General features: G+C 33.9%; 1 protein-coding gene across 2 annotated transcripts in view; it reads right to left on the reverse strand.

Annotated features, from left to right (window-relative positions):
* SLC38A4 (solute carrier family 38 member 4) overlaps window positions 1-17803 on the reverse strand; it is a 120462-nt gene that overhangs the window by 42769 nt on the left and 59890 nt on the right. The window contains exon 1 of one of the 2 annotated variants that reach the window (XM_074194890.1): window positions 3413-3520. The exons of the other annotated variant lie outside the window; for it this stretch is intronic. The gene's annotated coding sequence lies outside the window, so the exon portion shown is untranslated. Of the gene's footprint in view, window positions 1-3412; window positions 3521-17803 lie in introns of those variants that run through there. 2 annotated transcript variants of the gene reach the window in all.

A 17803-nucleotide genomic window follows, 5' to 3' on the forward strand; every position in this document is an offset into this window, starting at 1 on the left:
AACAGCAAAATTATAAAAGAGAAGCCATTAGGAGAGTTCTTTCTAAAAGTACACAAAGAAAGGAGTGATTGAAAGTCAAATAGAAATGATGGTAGAGGAGAAGGAGACCTGAAACAATATGAGTCAAACTTCATAACATTCCATTTAGAGGTTAATTGTACTTTGTAGGATCAAATCAAACAGTTGTGGTGCACATTAAAGGGAAAGGGGAGAAAGAAAACAGAAGGGAATATTTGATGTAGCCTTATAAAGTAAAGGTTAAAAATGAAGAGAAAATAACTACTTTAGTTCTCAAGAAGAACAGGGTCTACAGGAGTTGGCAAAGAGAAGAATTAAAACGGGAAAAAAAGAAAAAATATCAATTCAGTGATAGTAGGGAATACATTCCACTTTCATGGGAGGGGGAACAAAGATATTCTTTAATGGGAGATGAGAACTTTATAATGGGTATAATTTGCATTGAATTCCTGCATCTATGAAAATGAATGGGATTTGAGAGAGAAATGCATTAGTTAAATAGGGAAACAAGGACAAGGGCACTGTTATAGTGAGGAAGAAATGGGAGTTTTGAAGGGAAGGGCAGTGTCTAGGAAGGAGTAATCATAAGAAAAACAATTATCAATTTCAAAGAGATATAAACTAAAGCAGAATAAAATGAGCAGAATGAATTGAATAATTTATAAAATGACTACCATGTTTGAAAAAGACAAAAACTATGACCAATCACAACAGCAGAAGAGTGATGTTGAATTGTGCCTTCTAGTTCATGAAAAGTGGTAAACCAGAGATACAGAATGATTAACCACAATGCAAAGTAGTGAACTGGTTTTTAATGGTTTTTTATTTTTATTTTTTGGTCTAATTTTCTTTGTAACACTTCCATGAGAAGTGCCCTGAATGATATCTTTGTGTTATATTGCTGACTTTTGACTGACTAAAAGAATACTGAGTACATTGCTTTGTACTTGTCGTACGAGTCTTCCTTGTGTTGATTGTGGAAACTAATTAAGAGAATACCTATAAAAAAGTCCATTGAGAGAAACTTGACTGGCACAGACTAGAGCCCTCAGAGTCATGGACTTTCAGGGTTTACAAATATAGAGTGCAGGGGCGACTAGGTGGCACAGTGGATAGAGCACTGGCCTTGGAGTCAGGAGTACCTGAGTTCCAATCTGGCCTCAGACACTTAATAATTAGCTAGCTGTATGGCCTTGGGCAAGCCACTTTTAGCCCCATTGCCTTGCAAAAAACAAAAAACAAAAAAAAAATATAGAGTGCTGAGAGCAGACCTCTCCTGAGTGGGACTGTTCTCCTTGCTGCTTTGAGCTGAGATTTTATCTTACTCCCAGCTAAATAACTCATTTACTCTCCTGCATTATTTGGTAAACCCTAATCTTAGTGAGAAAAGCTAACTGGTCCAATAGATAGTATGCCGAATCCAAAAGTCAAAAAAAATTATGAGTTCAAATCTAGCCTCAGACACCACTATTTGTGATGGTCTTTTGCCTAAACAAAGTTTGGTGAGAATGGGCTAACTTGGCAAATGTAAGTTAAGGCTTATACTCCTTCCTAAGAGCAATTAATGAAATGCCTCTCTTGAACCCCTGAAAAGTATACTCCTAAACAAGATATATTTGAGGAGTAGCAGATAGATATAAATCATCTTGGACATAGAAGAAATCTTCCAACCTTGACAGTCTTGGATTCTGCCTGCCTCACCTTCCCAGATAAATTGCTAATGGGGCCCTCCTACTTTGCATAGAGGTGGAACAGACCTCAGTTCATTTCTGGGGGTTTTACAACTATGTTTACAACATGTTTTATACACACACACACACATATATATTTATATTATACATATAAATATATATGTGTGTGTGTGTGCATATATTCATATATTGAACTTTTTACATATTTTTATTCTTTATTTTACTGACAGTTGCATTTTCTACATTTTCAGCTCATCATTTTGTGAATTGAGAGTTGGAAAGAAAAAGCAAGATGGAATAGTGGTTCTTGGACGACTCTCAGTTTGCCTTTCCCTCAGTATTCTTTCAACTTTTTCTTCAAACATGCTAAAGTACTTTTATAACTTCAGAAATGTATAGCCATAACATGGAGGATATAATATATAACAAACTGTAAAGTCTGACAGAGTCAAAATTGTGTCTGAATCATTGTACTTAAGAGTTGAAAGGGATCTAGTTCAAAATTCTTATTTTAAAGAAAGAATAAACCCAGAGAAGTGAAATAATTTGTTTACATTCAAACCCAAATTGTCTGACTTTAAACCCAGTGCTCCTTCTACGGTTTTACTACTTACTGCCTGCTCCAATTCCTGCCTCTTCATTTACTAATGAAACACATTTACTAGAAATTTGTTTCATAAATTATTATTTATGCTGAAAATTCTATAATATATGGTCTCTAAAAACTTAAAAATTAATGCTAAAGATTTACTATTAATATCAAATAATTTCTTTTTATTTAAAGTATCAGAAATGATTTTTAATCACTATTTTTAATATCAACCTAAGCACTGCATTTACTTGATATGAAAATCTGAAGAAATAAGGTGTTTTACATCACTTGCTTAATGTTTATATCACTTGTCAAAAGCTAAACATTCATATTCTGTCTAATAGTAGGGACTAAAAGAAGGTTCTTAAGAAAATGCCTGATGTTATATTTAATGTTTAATTGTGGATACTAGGAACCCCCCCCATAAATAATAATCACAATCATTTACTTTCATTTAACTGAACTACCAAAATATGATTGAATTATTTTAATGAGACCAGTATCAATTATTTTATAAATTGACACAGAAAAATATACACCTTTATATATAATTGATTCCCTTTCATCAAAATTTGGTATCTCATTTAGGTTTTATCTATTCCATGGTATGACAGAAAAGCAAATTCACTGAGAACAGCTTGGTGTTTAATTAAATCACTAACTTGAGATACATTAACATATTCAGACGTATTGAACCATGTTATGCTATATGATATTTCTCTCTTTTCTTTTAATTAAAATGAGTTTTCAATTAAATGGAAAGTCGCAAAGTGCATCCTTCTTTTAAAAATTTCTTCTAAAAAATTATTTTAATTGTAACACAATGACTAGAAGTTGCATATAAATATTATTAATTGATCATTTCCAAAGTTTTAGTCTTTCTTATTGCTTAGTTCATTCATTTTTTTGTCCAAACCTCCAAATTATTATCTTAAAAAATACAGAGTAACAGGTATCTTAATAAATTTTAGGCATGATATTTAATATTTTCAAAAGAAGGCAAAATGCTTAAATTATTTTCTTTAAGCAATTAATTTTAGAAATGAAAAAATAATAATATTAATTAAATACGAATTTGTAAGAACATTCATTTTTTAAAAATTTGCTTTACCTCCAAGCCAACCATCCAATCTTCCCCTCCTTTCTTTAATGTTTGGACTGACATATACCTGTAAAAGAGTTTACTTATGTGAAACTTTGTGCAACTAGACAAAGATTTAAAGACATGTGGGAGTGAACCCAACTAGCCAATCACCAACACTTCTCCATCCCAACACCTCCCTTTGTCTAACTTGCGTCAGCTCTTTTAAAAAAAACAAAACAAAACAAAACTATCAAATCAATTTACAGGTGCACATTTAGTTTAAACATCAGTTACACCAGCTTCTATTTGCTTTCTGAATTTGGCATTAATACAAGTACACTGTGGTTGAAATTTTTTTATAGCTTACTGTCATACCAAATCAAAATAATATAGATTAGCTCCCAAATAGAACCTCAAAAGGTTAATTTTTAAAAGAATTTTCATACAGGAGTAAACAAGACAGATTTTGTTTTGGAAGTCAGGTAAAAAGAATCACCACAAAAATTATAAAGTCAGATTGTTTCCTACATTCATTCCTTTAAACAAAATAGAGAAAAAAATTTCATTTGTCTAGAAAGTATTTTTAATATTGATTGGCAAAATAAAGTTATAAACAGAATGAAACTAGAAATCATACAAAATTCCACAACATGGAAAGTATTCATGGATAAGTTGCAAAATTTAAAATTCAGTACCATCTTTATCTGCTGCCACTATTCAAATGATATGAGGAAAGGACCCCAATGTAGCAGGAATGTAATAGTTATTTAAAATATCATTGTGTTTAAATAAAACATAAATAATATTTCAGCTACTTTAAAGTTTTCTTCTTTGTTCCTTATAACTGTTAATAATTCACATTGGTGTATCACTTTAAGCTTTACAAATCATTTTCCTTACAACAATCCCATATCTATTATCATGAGATTTTTACAGATGGGAAACTAAGGCTCATAAAGTAGAAGAGGTTTGCCTATAGTGAGTTCACAAATAATAAATGTTTGAGAGATCAGTCTAATCCAGGTGTCCTGACCCCACATTCTCCACTACATCAAAACCCACAGTTCTTAATGCAGAGTTGAAAAATGTGCACCTGAGTTCCTGGAAAGATAAAGAGCTGTTTTAGTAAGTTTAACCTATACCTATAACCTATACAAATTGCTATTCCAAAAGAAAGACAAGAAATGTATTATTTAAAAACTCAATTTACATAAGTTTTCTTTGCCTTTTAAATAATAATAGTAGTATGTGCTTGGGTGTCCAGTCAGCAATAATACTTTATAATAACAATTCTGTCAATTCTCAATTGATAATTGTATAGAAAAACAATAAAATGTCTTTTAAAATGTTTTTCTCATGAAAGAGTAAAATTTAGTGCTGTCAAATAATCATTTTTCCTTTTTAAAATTAAGCTTTTGGAACTAATTTGGAATTCATTTTGTACTTTTGAACATTGGATATATTTTGCTTATCTTTTCATTAACATGTTTTATTTTTCTCACTCCTTTGTTTTTTTTTGTCAAGTGCAAATAATCATGATCTTTAAGAAACAGAAAATTGTAAAAGTCCTGTTGTTACTGATTGACTGAGTTTCAAAGAAAAAAATCATTTATTTTTAAAGGATGATTTCATTATTAAAGTAGTTTCAAATAGTCCTAATAGAACAATGAGGGAGATTTTCCTCCTTATTTTGAAACTTAATAGCAACAATATCATCCCAAAAGAATTTGAGGAACAAATGAGATAATATATATGAAAACATACTGCAAACTTTAAAACACTATGTAAATATCAGCTCTTATTATTTGAAGCAAATAAATGCCTTTGTTTATATAAATTCATCACAGTTTCTATGCAAAACACTGCCGCATAATCTAATCTCATATTAATTTCTCCAGTCTTTCTATACTTTTAGAATGTCTACTTCAAAACAGCAATGACTTGTGATTTCCTTATTAGTTAATCTTGTCCTTAGATGGGAGAAATATTCTATCACTGGACCCATATTGAAGAACCTTCTAGTTTGGGAGTACCTGTAAGAGCTTAAATTCTAACTTTCTTTCATTTCAGGCATTATCTTTCCTCCTGCTCATCATTTCTTATGGTACAATATTTCTTTACATTCACATGCCACAATTTGTTCAGTCATTCCATAACTGATGAGCAACCCCTCAATTTCCAATTATTTGCCACCACAAAAAGAGCTGCTATAAATGTTTTTGTACAGATAGATATTTTTTTTATTTCTTTGGGATTCAGTTAGCCATGGTATTGCTGGATCAAAGGTTCCTTTCCAGTTCTGAAACTCTAATCAAATGAATTCTATCATTGCTCCTGGAAAGAATATGTCAATTGATGCCCACATACTACAAGAACCATTCCTTTAAATTTCCAAATCAAAGTATCCCTCCAAGTCCTCTACTCTCCTATACTATGTTTTGTCTAACTGTTAAAATGTTAGCATCTTAAATTAAGGGTACTTGTCTTTGCATCTCAAGGACTTCAACCCATGTTTGCACACAATAAGGATTCAATATATTATTCTTTATTCATTAATTTCTGTGTAATAAATCATAACATTTTTGATGCATATACAAATATATATTTGTATGCAAAGAAGAGTTCAAATGGAGAACACCAACAAGTGACCTGGTATTCACAGGATTTAAACAGGATGGAAGTATGCTTCTCTGGATAAAATAGGAAAGGGTTTTATACTGCTTTAGAGACTAAGTCAGCTATGAAAGAATTCTTATGGTTATGACTGTTTATTTTTTTAGTTCATAAAATACCCAAGATATGATCCATATGGTACAGACCAATTCACTCTAAGAACAAAATTAAGTCATTCACTGTTGTAACTAGACAAGTAAGTGCCTTAGACCAAAAACTTCTTAGGCATTTCTCCCACCTCCAAAAGAGTCGGGGTCAAGGACCAAGCCAGAATGCCATGCCCTTTAACCCTATAGTAAGAGAAAGAAGATGTGATCTGGAAACAATCTCTTCCTTCCCTTAACCACCGGAAAAAGGAAATTAAAAGCAATTGCCTGGCCAAACTCTTTCTCAGTATCCATCTACTCTTGGACTCTATGCTGCCAAGAACACTGTAAAGTATTGAAATTATATCGACAACAAGATTATAAATGTTGGAAAGAACAGGGTCTGCAGTCAGGAAGATATGAATTTAAATCTGGTCTCAAACACTTTCTAGTTATGTGATCCTGGAAACATATTTAACCTATCTGCTTCAATTTCTTCGGCTGTAAAATGGGGATAATAATAGCACCTGCTTTGCATGGTTGTTGTGAGATCAAATGATACAGTATTTATAAAGTGCCCAGCATAGATAAACTATTAATAAAAATATTTTTTCTACCTATAGGCTTATTTTTTCAAAAACATTGGGAAAGGGAAATATATCTAGGGAAGATATAATAAATGAGAGAAGATGTGCCACATGTTAGTCAACCAATAAACATTCATTAAGCACCTACTGTGTACAAGAAAAGGAAAAGTAGCTCTGCCCTCTAGGAAATCACAATCTAATGGGAAAGGGGTAAGAGAAAAAAAGTCTTTCATAGTGTCTACTATATTCTAGCACTGTGCTAAGTCCATACTCAGCAAGACCATTTTAGGAGGAAACTGAGGCAAGTGGAGGTTATGATTTACCCAAGGTCACATAACTAGTAAGTGTAAATAAATATAAATTTGATTGCAGTCCATCTCTACTCCAAGCCATGCACTGTACCCACTGTAAGACTACCTATTTGCCTCTAAGATAAACATTAAAAAAAAGACAACACATATAAAAAAAGATTTAAAAAAAGAGGGGAAGAAAATGGATATGATGAGCTCCTTTGGAGTTCAGTATAGTAAGCAACAATGATGTGGTTACCCTGGGTCCCTTCCACAAATGGAGGATTTGAGAAGTCTTCACTGTCTACCCTCCATCCTCTCCCATCTGAAAGGGAAAGAGGCACCAGGGGCAAGAGGTATGAAGAAAAATTAGTTTCAGAGTTGTTGTGTTCTTGCAGTTTGATGAGATTCCAGAGGAGAGGATGTTAAAGTTAGGATAGTCAGGTGAGAAATTATAAGATAGTTGCTCTAGAGCCCTCCTTGAAGAGAGAATCTGGTAGGAAGCTACATTGAAAGGCATCTGACTTTTCTTCTATATTTTCCTTATGGAAAAATAAATTTTACAAAAGAACTATCTAGGACTTATTTAAAAACTGAATCTTCATATTCAAACATTTTTGAAAAATAACTAACCATTTAAGTCACCATAATTAACCATTGTTTCAATTAATTCTTTTTCAAATTGGTTTGCAAGATCAAGTATAGATAGTTAAGAACCCTATATCCTAGACTATGTATTTAAAAGAGTTACTCTTCTTTACTCTTAAAAATTCAGACCTAGGTATAGTAGTTGGGACTCAAATTCATTTTATGATCAATTCAAATGAAAATTTAACATAAATGGTTAACAGAGCTATGCTACTTAATTTATAAGTAAAACAAATTCAGAAAATTCAGAGTTCAATGTGACTCTGATTTTGTTTCAATTTTAATGTAGAAAGGCAATCCAATGCTGAATATACATGAACCTTTAAAAGAGTGCATGAATGAAAAGAAAAACTGAAAGTGGAGCATAGAGACAAAAGTCTATGATAAAAACTTGAATACTGGTCCCCAGAGAAACCAATGGATATTTTTTGAATAAGACACAGCCCTTGAACTTATTAAGTTTATAATCTAAAATAAATCCAAGTGAGGGTTTGAACTTTTCCCAACTCAGATGATAACAAATGAAGAGGGGTATTAACAAATTCTGAGCACCAGATTATGCTTTAATGGAATATGAGTATCTTTGTTAAGTTAATCAAAGTTGTGGGATATGGAAAGTGGTCAGGGGCTTAGGTGAGATGATCATTCCCCCTCACCTTACTTCCTCCCTCCTCTGCCTATGGTATCTAACAGTGGAACTATTGCCCCAATGTAGACACTACATTCAGTAGTTTAGATTCAGTTTGAGAGGGTTTGAGGAACCATTGAAGGAGCAGAACACATACTGCAGACAGATATTTCAGGATCAGGATCTTAAGTAACTTGCATAACACTGGCACCTAAAACAAAATGAATGATAAGATTATTTGCTCACTTTTCATCTTGGTGGTCTTGTTTTAAACTCCTACCTTTAGTGATCTCCTAAAGTAAAATTTACAAACAAGTTGAAATCTAAACTAGTTAACAAACTCCACACTGAGCCACCTCCTCAAAACACACATACACACACACACACACACACACACACACACACACACTCACACATGCACATGCACACACACACACACAAACTCACAACTTTAGCTATATTATCAAGACTATTTTGCAATAGCTGCAACTGATAACCTCTTGTCCTCATCATGATTGCACCCAAAGGCTGATTTGAGTCTTTTGATCAAATATCTAATACTCAGAAATAGAATTTGTTTATAGCCAAATGAGAGCCAGAAGCTTACTTTATATGGAGAGATATCAACATTTCAAAAATTTTGCATTTCTAATTTCTATTTTCTAAACTTTCTTTGCTTTTACTAATTCCTCTGGACATAGGTTATATCATATTGCTATACACAAGCATATTTATTTCTTTTTTCTGTCACTATCAACTCAAAATTATATTTAATGGTTCAATCTATGGCTTTAGTTCAAATTTAGGATAGTCTATGAACCAATATTGAAGGTTTCCAAAGACAGTTCAATAATATTAGCCTATATAGTTGAAAAAATACTTTATCAGGACACTTTTTTCCTGCTTGATTATTATATGAGTTTAACCTATAGTGTTTCTTTAGGTAGGGTTTAAAAGTGTTAGAATGATATTTCATCTTTTCAATGTAATGTCAATATGTTAACTTTTTGTTTGGTCCAAGTATACCAGAAAACAAAATAAAAATCCACCCAAGGAGGAAACATTACAGAAATCATCAACTTTCTAAGTTTCTAAATAGACTCCTATTCTCTTATCAAACTTTTTTTCTTTTTATTTGTTAAATATACTTTATTTGTTTTAACATTCTTTTTTATGCCGAAAGATGATTGGCTGTGCCTGAAGCTATTTCCAGCAATACAATAATCTAAGGCAACTCTGAAAAACTCATGATGAAAAATGACATCCAATCCCCAAGGAAGAACTGATGGTGTTGAAATACATATTGAAGCATACATTTTTGAAAAAAAAAAACATACTTTACTGGGGTAGCTAGTGGGCACAGTGGATAGAGCACCAACCCGGGAGCCAGGATAACCTGAGTTCAAATCCAGATCAGACACTTAATAATTACCTAGCTGTGTGATCTTGGGGAAGTCACTTAACCTCATTGCCTTGCAAAAAAAATTACTATATTTTTCTTGAGAGTTTTTTTTGCTCTATATTTTCTTTCACAGCATGACTATTATGGAAATGTTTTGCATGATTATACATGTATAACCCATATTGGATTAATTGCCTTCTCAATACACAGGGGGATAGAAAGGAGAGAATTTGGAAATCATAGTTTTAAAAAGAGAATGTTAAAAATTGTGATTACATGTAACTAAGGAAAATATTAAAGATATTCTTTAAAATTTTTTTTAATTTTGAGTTTCAAATTCTCTCCTTTAGTCCTGTTTTTCCCAATAAGTGAGAAAGCAAGCAATATCATATCATTTATTCACTTGAAGTCTTGCAAAACATATTCCATGTTGCCAAAAAAGCAAGAAAAATTGTTAAAAACATGTTTTCAATATGTATTCAGAATTTATCAGTTCTCTATGGATGTATATAGCATTTTTCATCATGAGTCCTTTGGAACTGCCTTGGATCTTTATATTAATCAGAGCAGCTAAGTCTTTCACATTTGACCATTTTGCAATATGTCATGCTGCTTCTACGCACTCTACTTTGCATCAGTTCATATAAGTCTCCCCAGGTTTTTTTGAAACTATCTTGCTAATATATAAATATTTTTGTATATATACATCTTTTCCCTTTTTCTTTGATCTCTTAATAAAGACAAATATTTCCATGTTCTATTTGGGTGGTGCTATTTTCTTTAAATCAAAGGGTTACAGTGATTATAATGACATTGCTAAGAATGACAACAATGATAGTGATGATGATGCTGGTGATGGTGATGGTGATGATGATGATGATGATGATGATGATGGTGGTGGTGGTGGTGGTGGTGGTGGTGGTGGGTGGTGGTGATACTTCAATTTCAAAATGTAATGATTTCATTTCAATGGAAATTCCTTTCACCGAGTCTGATAGAAACTCTATGCTTACTTGAGTAGATATTTTTATGACTCTTGTTAAAGAATCATTTCCAGAAGAGACAAACTTTTGATGATGAAACTCTTCACAGATACTTAATAAAACTTGATTTGTTGAATTCATATTTAGTTAGACAGATCCTCTGGCAACAAATATATAGGTTATTATCAGGTAAAAAAGTTTTTCACAGAACTTCAAATATGAATAAGACCTCAGAGGTGATTTAGTTCAACCTAGACCAGACTGAGAAGCCATTCTACAGTACTACCAATAAGTTGTTATCTAGCTTATGCTAGAAAATCTCTAGTGAGTGATGCCAGAATCCTATAGCCCACCTTCTTAATATCATTCCCCAAATTCGGCATCCAAAACTGAACATGGTATTCCTGATGTAGTCTAATAAAGATTACATAATAGATACTTACTGCTTTCTCAATATAATCATATTGCATTCCTTTCTTTTTGGCTGCTCTGTCACATTATTAACTCTTGAGTTTGAAATCTAATGATCCCATTAAACCTTCTTGTTTTTTCAGATTCCTATAGTCTACCTGTACTTTACATTAGACAAGATCAGATTGAGTTTATGATCTCTTATCGTAGTCTATATAAAAAGGACCATTTCCATATAATACTAGCCTTCATAAATTGTTTATTTTTTAAAAAATACTTTTGCTACTTACTTTTATTCTTACTATCCTCATTTTATAGGTGAGAAAAATGAGACCCACAACTAAAAAAGCAAGAGAGTTAGGATGAGGATGAGAATCTCCTGACTCTAAATTCATTTTTGTCACTATCATGCTGGCTCTCATACTATAGAGAAATCTAATATTTTAACTGTAAAATCTATTTGAAAGTATTTTCATTATTTATCTTCATTATTTGACATGACAGAAATACTTTGTAACTTCACCATGGTATGGAAGTAATGCTGCCCTGAGTTCTACATGGCTATGCCAATTGGAATATAAACTCTGAAAGGTTCTACTAAAGCAGAAAGGCTAGTCCCAATAAGAAATTACGTAATTTGGCATTTACCTAGCTAAGTACAGAAAGATTTCATGAGCAGAAGCTTGAGCCATTGATCATGAATTTTTCTGTCATGGCAATTTATAAGGATCTAAGATCATAAATGTGTATAGACAGTATACATACTGATGAAATTACAGCTCTTTCAAAGTACCAAAGCAAGACTATATATTGTCTCATCACCCCCAATGTACAAAATAAGAAACTCAAGCTAAAACTGGTGTGTTGCCCCCCAAAAATCACCAGTCAATTGATTCATAGGAACCAGAAGTAAAATTCAGAGACCTCTGAGTTTTGAGGCAGTCTTAAATGATGAGGATCATCCTACCTCCAAACTGCTCTCTGCATTTTAGAAATGTTTACATAGTCAGACAGTAACTTTATTGCAAAATTAGCAAACAAGCTTTGTCCAAGTTGACAAGGAACTGATCAGGCAGTTATTTACTTAACCACAAACCTGGATAGAAAATACTATGCAGCTTCAACTAAACTTATCAAAAGGTAGAACATGTGGTAGGTCACATTTTTTTGTCTCTGCCTTCTGGTTAACACAACTGGAAAGAGTTTGAGATCTTGGCAGCTTTGATTTTTGTATTTGTTTTGTTATATACAAGTAATATAACATCACATACCAGTTTCTGAAAATTTCTGATACATATGTATTCTAAATTCTATGTGATTTTTTTAACTTCAATTTAGCCCTTGAACATTGGGTTCAAACAAGACATGCTTTAAATAAGAACTTTGATAAGAGTGTTTTTTTTACAATAAGAACCAATCTAACATTTTCAAAAATCTATTTGAGAAAATAACACTTTTAAGGAGAATGACCATAATGAGGATAATTATAATCACACTAAAACAGTACTCCAGGCAAGATGCCATATTAATCTAAGTAAACCACATCTCTAATTAATTAATATTAGCATTTTTAGCAATTTACAGTGAGGGAAGGCATAACAGATTTTCCCCAGTGTTCTGTTTTCATCTTACCCACTTCAAAAGCAAATTTCTTTTAAGAATATTACTATTCATTTTGGGATTGTAATTCTACTACAGATTTGATTTCCTAAGTCTGGGTAGTACTTACTGTAGCTTCCCAGATTCAGGGAACAGAATTAAAAGTCTTGTATTATATATATACTTATACAAGTGCTTTTTTCTTCTTCTTCTTTGCTTTCAGAAAGTTGAAATCAAGAATGAGTGATCTTTGAAAGCTATTTTTCAAAGTGACTTTGAGCTAAAGATGACAGTTATTTAAAGGTATTAATCTCTTCTGACTTTAGATTTTTTTCAGTAAAGTGACGCTGAATTAATCAGAAAAAACTTAAGGTAAAGGCAGTATGTCTCTACTGGCATCATTGAGTAAGTTCCTGTTTAATCAGTTCTGCACATCAAAATGAATGTGGAGCACTCCCAGTTTTTGTTTAAATTTAGACTTTCAGATCCTTAATTGGTTCCATAAAACCAAGACTATAGGTAAAACAATATCCTGCTTCCAGTTCAGCCCCACAGTTATTATCTAGGCAAGGATCTAGGGTAGAGAAGGGTCCAGGCATCCCTCAACAATGACCAAACAACTGCCACATGCAGGGCAGAGAAGCTAGTCTAGATGAGACAGCAAAGCACTCCAAGAAAAAGGAAAAAGGCATATGCTAGGGAAGTCAGTCCAAAACTGTGATCTCTCCTATGGCCACAATAGAGACATCAAGAACCTTGAGCCCCAGGGACTACAGAATAAGACCACTATTCCTGCTTCTAATTCACTCCTATACCACTGCTATCTTCATATAGGAAATCATCTCTAGTAAAAATGCAACCTAAAAACTGCATCCTCAGTCACTAAAGTTCCTGCTACCAAAGTCCTTGGCACTATTCAACAATCAGAAATTAGTATTGTTGCATTCGTTAAAATAACATTAAAGAAGCTACATTATCATCTTCTTTGCCTCTTTATACACTATGTAACTTGCAAGTGAACCTCCTTTATGTGTACTCTTTCCACCTATAAACTCCCCCTTATAGCATCAACCACTTGAGAGCACGGTCTGCCTATTTGTATCTTCAATGTTATGCTTATAGTAAGTATATTAGAAATGATTTTTCATTTATTCCTTGCAAACAACAGCTAGACTCACAAGGAAATAGTTGTCTGATAAAGAGTCATACTCTAGATGTACTGTGTGTAATGAGGTATACCTACCTGTCAGTATAAGGCCCTCATTATCAATACTATCACTAATTCCAGTGTGAATTGGTTATTGTCTGTCATGCTTGAAGAGAACCAAAATGTTGCCACCAAGGTATAGTGTGTCCAGCTGTGACTGATCTATGCAAACTTGGGAGGTTCTACCACAGGTCAGGTACAAAAAGTCCATAAGAACATTTGGAGTGAAGAAGTGTCTAAACTTGCACATCTCACATTTCTTTTGAGATCCTGTCATTCTGCTTTGCTTCTGAAGCACAGGGCCTTCTCTGGTGCAGGCATACTATGCTGTGTGGTCCTGGGCCAGGGCCTCCCATGTCCCACAACTGATTCCAAAGTTCTTCAGAGAGACCTTGTGAGGGTCCTTATATTGCTTCTTCTGACCTCCATGTGACCTTTGCCTTGCATGACTCCTCTATAAAATAATCTTTTTGGCAAACATACATTTGGTATTTAAACATCAACAATCTATTGGAGTTGTTCTCTCTGCAGCAGAGTTTGAATGGCTGCAGTTCAGCCAGAGAAAGAACCTCAGTGTCTGAGACCTTATACTGCCAGGTGATCTTCAGAATCTTCCTAAGACAATTCAAATAGAAGCAATTCAGTGACCTGGCATGGTTTATGTCCAGTATACTGTCCAGATTTCACAGGTATATAACAATGATGTCAACATATTGGCTTGATGTTTAGTAGGCAATCTAATACCTCTTCTATCTCACACTTTCCATGGAAGCTTCTCAAACACTGAGCTAGTTCTGGAAATGTGTGCATCAACCTCATCATCTATGTGTACATCCCTGCCCAAGTTAAGTGAACTTTTCCCCAGTATTCAAAATTTCTCCATTTATTATATAATTGATGTCTCCATATTTGGATAGTGCAATAATGGCTGGTAGAGAACATCTGTTTTCTTGTTAATTATCGGTCAAAATTAGAACAAGCAACTGAGAATCAATTCATACTCTGTTGTATCTCAACCTCAGAGGCTGCATTGAGTGCACAATTATCTGTGAACAAAAAGTCACAAGCCAACTCTCCCTCCACTTTATTCTTGGTTTGTAGCCTCTTCAAGCCAAATATTTACTATCAGTGCAGTAACTAGCCTTGATTCTGTTTTTGTCCTCATTAAGGTATCTGACAACATCAATGAAAACATCATGCTAAAAAGTAATGGAGCATGCACACAGTCCTACTTCACTCTATTAGTATCTGGGAAAGTACAAGAGAATTGTACTTGTACCTGTATAGACTTGCCATTATAAATTGGTATACAATACTGACGAAGTTTTCCACACAACCAAACTTTACTGTGGTTTCTCACAATCCTTAATAACTGATAGTATCAAAAGCCTTAGTCAGATCTACAAATGTTGTGCACAGACCTCTGTTCCACTCCTGGAACTTCTTCTGGAGTTGTCAAGCAACATTCCTTCAACCTGAGGTATTACTGTCTTTGGTTTCAGCAGTAGTTGATGATGGTCTGTTTAGAACACTAAAAAAAGTATACATCTCTCCAGGTTCACATCCTCATCACTAATCAATATGGCTCAATCAGTAATAAGTAGTTGAGATGTACCATGAGTCTTGGGTTCATAAATAGCCTTCAGGGCATCATAAAAACACTTTGGATTGTTACTATCAATGTAAAACTGAATTTCATCTTCATTCTTACTGAGTGAAGAATCGTGAATCTCTAAATTTCTCTTGCATTTTACTTTTTATGAAGTTAAATACTGCCTTCTTAGAGATGGATGAACTATCCTGATGGTAAACCCTATGTAATTCTCCTTTTTCAAAAACTTCTGAATTTCCCCATTATTTTTATCAAACCAGTCTTGATGATGTGAGTGTTCTGACGCAAATGAGTAAATGTAGAGCTATTTTTGGTATGTACCAAATCTCTAAAAACCATCCACTCATTTCATGCACCACTGTTGCCAACCATGTGTTCATTAAACTTTCCTTCCAAGTGACCATCAAATTATTCATCCACAGAAAAGCATTGCTGACATTATATTATCTGGCAATTGTCTTGCCTTGGGGCTACCACTTTTGCTGAATATGAATGTTTAGTTTGGAGAGGATAAGTCTGTGATCAGTCTAGTGCTCTGGCCACTTATCATTTTTGTCACTCACATTTTGTCTACTCTTCTTACAATGATATAGTCTATTAAAATGCCAGTATTTTCTATTAGTTGCATCCACAAAGATTTATTATATTTCAGTAAACAGAAGACAATGGTGGTGATGAAAAGTTTTCAGTTATGAGTGACTGTTGCTATTACTAGGCTTGACTCCATTCCTCCCAATGACTCTCTGCCATGTCTTATAATCTATGTCTTCTCTGGTATTAGTCACTCATAATTACAAGCTTGTCCTTTTTCAACTCATTGACAAGGGTCTTAATAAAATTTTTCCTTACACCTCATCAGGGAAGATCATGTTGGAAATATACACAAATGGTGGCATGATATTTTTTGCAAGTGACAACCCTTTTATCATGAGCCTTAATTCCTTTTGGAAGATTTTTAAGATTTTTGACTATATTGGTCTTGTTTGTGAAACCTACATTAGCTTCATGGGACTCCCCATCACTCTGACCACTGCAGAAAAATATGTAACCAACTCTAACTTTCAGTAAACTGGCCTTCATTTATCAACCTTGTTTCCCTCAGGGTTGCTCTTTGGATGCGATCCTTTCTGGGTTTTTTGCAACAAGTGCTGTTCATTTTTTAGGTCTACTGGGATTTCGTGTTGTCCAAAAGCATACATATATGCCATGTAACAATAGTGAGTGAAATAATCTTCACAAAAGTTTTCATATTTTTGACTGTTTTGACTGCAGGATGGGAACCCCCTCCTGTGGAACTAAGTAAGCTAAGGTTATAGGAAGCAAACAATTTTTAGAGCACCTTTTCTAACTCCTTCTTCATGCCAGGAGATGAGTAGTGCAATCCTTCTAAAAGGCTGCTTAGACATCCAGGGGACTCCTGAATCCACCTACTACTTCAATCCATTGAGAAGACGTCCCTACGGCCTGAGCCATCTGTGTGAGGGATTGTGACAACAGTTCCCAATACATCCACACTTGCTGCTCTGCCATTTGCCTTTGAGGTAGGAAAAAATGTGATATCTTTTGACACTCATGTAGATTGGATTGAAGTGCCATAAAGTTATCAATCCTACTCTTTTTTCCAGAGTTATTGGACTCCAGTGCCAAGACAAAAGTAAAGATAACTGGTGATGGCTCAGGCTGCAATGGATGACTTTGATGTCTCCATAATGTCTACTTTCTCTATCATCATTTTCTGTTGGAATATATTGTTCACATCTGCCTATTCCATCAGGGAAGTCTTCACATGCTTGAGGTAGACAACCTTCTAACTCACCAACATGTTTGAGGGCCCTCAATTGCCTTCAACCTGATTTAGTCAATCTGCCAAAATGGTTTACCAGATTGTATTCACTGCTCATGTTGACAGGTTCAGTTGGATGGGTACACATCAAGGCCAGAAAGCAGCCCTGAAAAGGTCTCAGCAGCCCTTGCACCAGTCATCCTAGACTACCCTTCCACCCCTATCCTAACAACAAAAATTAAAACAAAAAATCATCACTTGATCAGAGGATCCCCACAAGCTATCATACCTTATCTCTCTTAGTTTTGGCCTTTGTTTTCTTTTTTCTTACTGTCTTCTTAACTCTTTACAGCCTAGCTCCTCAACTTATCATTCAATTTAAATTGTTTTCTCCAAAGTTACCAGTAATCTCAAAATTGCCAAATCTAATGATCTTTTAAGGGCTTCTAAGTGATGCAGTAGATAAAGTACCAGGCCTAGAGTCAGGAGACTTATTTTCCTGAGTTCAA

This window comes from Macrotis lagotis, chromosome 7 (genome assembly GCF_037893015.1).
Source record: "Macrotis lagotis isolate mMagLag1 chromosome 7, bilby.v1.9.chrom.fasta, whole genome shotgun sequence".
NCBI lineage: Eukaryota > Metazoa > Chordata > Mammalia > Peramelemorphia > Peramelidae > Macrotis > Macrotis lagotis.